Below are 7,049 nucleotides of genomic sequence, written 5' to 3'. Positions count from 1 at the left end.
ATCAAAACTAATAGCACACTATTGAACGTTAGTGAACGGCAATTTGCCATGTCGTGTGTGTGTAAGACGGAGACAACGATTGTATGGGTAGCGTCCTCTTAAGATAATAAAAACATATAAGCACCAAAATAAAATAATTTAATTTATTAGCTATTCCTGGAATTATTAAGGTAGCTACACACTATGCGCGTATTCGTTGTTCGTGGTTCGCGGTTCGTGATTCGTACAAATTCGTCGTTTTTTGATATTTACGAATAACGCCCTTCACACTATTCGTGAATAGTCGTTATTCGTGATTCATGATCTATGTATTTATATTCGTGGAGATTCATGGAGAAATTCGTCAATAAAATACCCGCCAAATTAATATTATATTTTAGGTTACCTCAAGTTTTAGTCTATTTACTCTACATTTTACATAAATACCTATTTGAGCACGTACTTGAAGCTTTGTGAAATTAAGTGTTAGTACCAAAATGGCTTCAAGTAGTGATGATGAAGTCGCGACCGCTAGTGCCATTTTTATAGTTATAGCTGCAGGACTTAAAAAGAAAAATAAAAACAAAAAGCGTAGATGGTGGACTACAACTTTGTTCAAAAATCGAGAGAGGTAAGTTACTAAAAATTATTAAGTTCTAATGACTTTTTATACAATTTATATGGGCATATGGCTCCTTTCAATACAATTAATATCAAATGTTTTTTTTAAATTTAGATATGGTGGTAATTCTTTATTGAACGACCTGATGACAGAGAATTCTGGAAAGTTTGAAAACTTTTGCCGAATGTCTCCCTCAGATTTTGAGTATTTGTTTAATTTGATTGATCCAAACATAACCAAACAAGATACTCACCTTAGAAAATGTGTTTCTGCTAAGGATAGATTTGCTGTAACACTAAGGTTCTTAGCTAGTGGTGATAGCTATCAAAGCCTTAGCTATCTATTTAAAATTTCACCACAGCTTATTTCAACAATTGTGGTTGATGTATGCAACGCTTTGAAAAATGGACTTTCGGATCAAGTAAAGGTATATTAAAGTTTAAGCTTATAATAAAAAATATATTATCACATAAGTAATAATATATTATTTTAACACTTATTACTAGAAATTAAATATATCATAGTTAAAATACACAAATTTGGTATAACTCATATATTTATATTAGGTAAAGTTACAAGATATAAGAAAGATATAACTTAAGTGTCCTACTTAGACAAAATAAAATTCTAGCAACACTATAACAAATAAAAAAATTATATCATGACTTGTTAAATTAAAAAAATGAATAGAACATTAGAACAATTAAAAAATATATTAAAGTCAATTACACATTCTTGGTAAGATTAATATCTACTAGGTACTTCCTAAAATTATAAGTTAATGTAAAAAAAAATGCAATTACTTGTTTCAAATATAATAGTTTAATTATATTTAAATTATAAATGTATACTAAAAATGTTGTAATTGGTTTCCTAAGCGCGGAGTAACTTGACTTATGTTTTCTAGAGTTGTAAAAGTAATGGAATTTGAAGGATTTGAAATATTTTCATTAGGCGAAAAAGAAGAGTGAGAAGTAACTTGACGTGATACATTTTCAATATTATTAGTGGCAGAATTTGAAAGATCTGAAATATTTTTGTTAGGTAGATAAGAAGAGTGAGGAGTAACTTGTGATAAATTTTCAACTGTATGAGTGGAAGAATTTTCAGAAGTTGGAGAATGAGCAGACTGTGAAGAAATCTGAAGTGAATTTTTATAATTTGGATGCATTAAATGTGTAGCTGAAGTGTTTGTTTGATCATGATTATACATAGAGTTAGAAGGAGCCAGATATGATTGGTCATGGAGTGAGTATGGAGTATGTGGGTATGGAGTATGTGGGTATGGAATATTTGAGTATGGTGGAACAGCAGGTGTTTGTTTGTTAGATTTATATGTAGAGTGTAGTGGTGGAATTTGTTGGAACGGAGATGATTGTTGATTATTTGGATGTTGTTGTGCAGTTGAATAATATGTATTTAAAGAAGCATTAAACATTATATTATTTATATCATTCATAACATATTGCTGTGTTATTTTATCCATGTCCCTCAACTTGGTAGCTATTAAATCTCCAAACAGTGAAAATTCATCTTTATTTTTTTTAATTTCTTCTTTTTTTTGTTTTAAATATTCAAATGCTTCTTTGACACGGCTATCTTCTTCTCTAACTTTTCTTTTCCTTGCAGACTGTTTAATAGTCTTAACTTGTTCAGCATTTTGATGGACGATTTGAGCTGGTGATGTTGAAATTGACGACTGTTGTAGTATTTCTTCAGTATTATTGTCATCTCTCATGCTTTCTTCATCTTCTTCTAATTGAGTTTCATCTTCATTTCTTTCCAAATGCTAGAACAATAGATATTTATAGTTAGGTATGTAAGTAGTATATAAAATTATGTATAGGTATTAAGTAGTCATCAATAATTTTAGTAAAACTATTCGTTGTCTGTTTAATCTCTTATAAAATTTGATTTATGCGTTTTAAATAAACTTTAATAAACATAAAATTATACTGTGTTGCTACCTTATCTCTGGGTAACATATACCTGGGATATATCTATAAAATCTATAAAAGTTTACTATAATATTTATAATATTTCTAATATATTAAATTTAATATGATAATGTTTTAGTTTACACTTTTTTAATAGTAAGAAATAAAAACTAAATATATTATATCGGATTTTTAATATAAAATAATAGTTATTAAAATTTGCATAAATACCACAACAATTGATGTAGGTATTTTCTATTTTATGGTATTTATTGAATATTCATGCGGTTTTTTGTTTTTAAATTATTTAGATTCCTAGTAATCCTGAAGAATGGCGAAAAGTATCAGATTTGTTTGAAAAAAGATGGAATTTCCCCCACTGTATTGGGGCACTTGATGGAAAACATATAGTGATATTGTCTCCAATGAACAGTGGTAGTGACTATATAAACTATAAAGGCACATTTAGCATTGTATTGATGGCATTATGTGATGCAGATTACAATATTACTTATGCTAACATAGGTTGCCAAGGAAGGATATCAGATGGTGGGGTTTTTAGTAACTGTTCTTTGTCAGAAAAACTAGAGAATAAAACTTTAAATTTACCTCTTCCTGAACCATTACCAAATCGAAATACATGTGTACCATATGTTATTCTTGGTGATAGTGCTTTTCCTTTAAAAGAAAACATAATGGTACCTTACAGTGGGAATCATAACAGCCAATCACTTAAACGAATATTTCAATACCGACTGTCAAGAGCCCGACGAACAATTGAAAATGTATTTGGTATTATGTCCTCAGTTTTCCGTGTATTGCGGAAACCAATTTTATTAGATGCAAATAAAGCAAGACTCGTAACCGAATGTTGTGTTTTACTACACAATTTTTTAAGAAGAAGTAAAACATCATCAAATATTTATTCACCGCTAGGCACATTTGACAGGGAAGAAAATGGACAACAGTTCAGTGGTTCATGGAGAAATGATTGTGAAGGAATGACATCGCTTTTTCCAGTTGAGAGAAGAGGAAGGAGGTCAGGTATAGATGCAAAATGTATTCGACAAGAGTTTGGAGAATATTTTATGACAGATGGGAGAGTTGAGTGGCAAGATTCATTCCAGTAAATGTTATATTATAATGAATACCTACATTTATAATATTGTAATAAAATAAAATATACTTACTATTGTGTCTGTTGTTCCGTGAGGTGTATATACATTTTGCATGAACTGATTTAATGAATCATATGCAAACCACGATGGAATATATATGTCACTTCTTCCTGACCCTGTAACCATACTACTTTTTGCTTTGCGACGGCATCCTCTGTAGCTTTGTAGCAAGTTAGATAATTTTTTGCTAACAATATCAGCAGTTGTTCCAAATTTCTTAGCAATGTTTTGAAATGCATCATTTTTTTTGTTCTTCATTTTTTTATCTTTATTTTTTGGGTCCCATAGACAAGGGTGTTCTTTCACCTCATCTATAAGGTTCAAAATGATGTCTTCCGTCCATTCAAATTCCATGTTTACTTTAAACAATAGTCAATAATCAATTAGAAACATATTTAAATAGAATAGAATAATAGAGTACATATATAATGTAATATTTTAAACGTCAAAAGGAACATGTAATTAATAGAAAAGATACCTATTTTATATATTTTGTTATTTTAATATTTGGCAAATCATTTTAGTCCCTCGTAGCATTACAAGAAAAGTTGGGCAAGACACTAAAAAAAAAGTATCACGATACATACATGCATTTAGTGTATAAAGGTGGGAATTAACTAGTTAAAAAATTAAAGTTAAGTTATAAAGTTATATATTTTTAAACTTTTTAACTTAATTAGTTAGTTAATTTTCTAATTACCTTATGAACTGAACTTAACCAGTTTAATTGACAGTTGAAAAAACTAACTTTCCTCAGATATATAAAAATAACTCATCAAGTTAAACATTTTTGAAATTTTGAAGTTATTATGTTTTTATACTTAAATGTTAATACTAAAATAAAAATAAAAAGAATCCAATACTATAACAATACAAAAATTTCCATTACTTTTCTTGATAAAATAATTATGTAATTAGAATATATATTTTAGTAGATTAGATAGGCATAATATTATGTGACTTTAAATTTTTGCTACTTGATATAATAAAATTAATATTTGTAAGATTATTAATTGGGGATTGGGATGTGTTGGTACTTTTTAAATATTTAATAACCATACAAAGTAAAATAGGTATATACACTGTACATAGCGTTGAAATTTCAATAAAATTGTTTATTATAATTTTGAAAATTAGAAAGAATGCAGTCACTCTTTATGTGATTCATATACTAATTAAAAAAAGTAGATTAATTTTTTTAAACTGAGGTAAGTTAAAATTTTTATTTCCATATTAATTTTTAACTTAGAGTTAAATTTAGGATTTGCTAGCTGTTAACTTTTAACTTGTTGATCTCGAGTCCTTTTAACTGAGTTAATTATTTTCATTAACTTGCCAACCTTTCATTGTATCAAGATACAAGATACTTAACATTTTCTTTAGTAGGACAATAATGGTTTTAGTTATTATGTTTTTAACATCTGTATACATGTTGTGATATTGATTTGTCATTTAATGGTTGTAAGTATGATATACTTTTTTTAAAGTATATTTTTCTAAGTTTTAAGTACTAAAAGTCTGAAACTGTACATGAACAAATTTTGTTAAAGGTACTACTTTCTTAACTACATACAAGTAATATAACCCATTAATCACAATCTTACATCGTTTTAAATTCATGAATACTTATTGTAGTAGGTTAGTAGGTAAGTAGGTATTATCCAAAAAAGACATTTTTTTTTTTATAGTTAAAGTTAGGTAAGATTCACTGTGGATTAACATATTTATGGATAAAAATAGCATGATTTAAAATCCGTGCCTGAACAATGAAGAATGAAAATATAATAATTATTGTTATATTGTTAATTATAACTTAATACTTATATTTTTATATAATTAAAGACAATTATAAACAACTCACCAATTTATAATTGAGCTGGGAAGATGACTGCTTCCTTTGTAGTTGATCACTACCTAGGTATTTACAAATAAAAACAATAGTATTACTACAATACCTAGGTACTATATAAATGTATTTTGTACAATTATATTTTTCAATAGTACTTACCGTTTCACAAGCAATGTTTAAGCAGTTTAACTGTTTAAGTTTAATAAGCAATGTAATCAAGATCATGTGGTTTGATTTGAGATTTCGGTTGCTATCACTTATCACTAATAACACCAACAATTACTAAGATAAAACTATAAATAGACATAATAAAATGAAAATTTTTATTTTATTGTTTACACATTTACAGTACTCTCAACATTGCGGATATTTTTGTCGTTAACGTTAACAATAATATTAGGTAATTTGAATTATTTATATTTACCATTGTCCATTGAATATAGAACAAGGTGCTTGTTGGGTGTTTTATTCGTCTGAGTAGGAATACTATAGTAGGTATTTTTTAATCTCAAAGACTGGAACATATTATACGGTTTTATTTTGCTAATGCACACCTAATTCCACACCAAAATATTTTTAAAAAATGAACATAGACCTAGTAGTGCACATACCACATATAACTTCATTGCATAATTGTTTTTGCTACTTATTAATAATTAGTTATACTAAATACAATCTAAGACAATCTCTTATAAAAGCCCTTGGCTTATATGGCCTACCTATATGGCTATATGACTAAACATTTTAAAATTAAAAAAGAAATAGCTTGGGTTAATATACTCATTACCTATATTATAAAATATAAGTCGCCCAGAATATGGTGTAGTCGGTATTATTTTTAGTGTTGAGGATTTTAAACGAATACAATATGCTAATTAGTAATTTTCAATAATCAATATTGATATTAATCAAATAAAAATGTATAAAAGTCGAAGGTACCTACTGCACACTTTTAAATTTGCTACTACACACTTAATATTAGCTACTGCACATAATGGGTGCTACTGCACACAATTTTAGGCACTGCACCTGACATAAGAGGTAACAGCAGCTCAACTATTTTAAGGAGTAGGTAGTAATTTCAAAGGGCACCTTTAGTCGAAATTCCATTACAATTTCAGGGGGGGACTAACATATTAACATCAATCCCACACGACTAAAAAAGGAGGTGGCTTGATGGCTAAGCCCTCTCAAGCCCCCCAGCCCGATTTCCACTAATGAGGGAACCACCTGTCCTGGTTATAGTAAATAGGGTAAATAATTTTTATTTTTTAAATTTTTAAAATAATCTGCCAGGACTAATTTTTACTATCTTTCCATTATCGATAGTTTTTTACTGGAGGATGGGTAATTTGCATATTTGGCTTGAGTTTCAAAATAAGTTAAGTACTAACATTTTCACGAACACCTGACGAATGACGAATGAACACGAATTCACACGAATTGTACATGAATTTACTCATTCGCATAAATTCGTGCTCTTT

Source organism: Acyrthosiphon pisum, chromosome X (assembly GCF_005508785.2).
Source record: "Acyrthosiphon pisum isolate AL4f chromosome X, pea_aphid_22Mar2018_4r6ur, whole genome shotgun sequence".
NCBI classification, from domain to species: domain Eukaryota; kingdom Metazoa; phylum Arthropoda; class Insecta; order Hemiptera; family Aphididae; genus Acyrthosiphon; species Acyrthosiphon pisum.
This window is presented reverse-complemented; position numbering follows the sequence as displayed.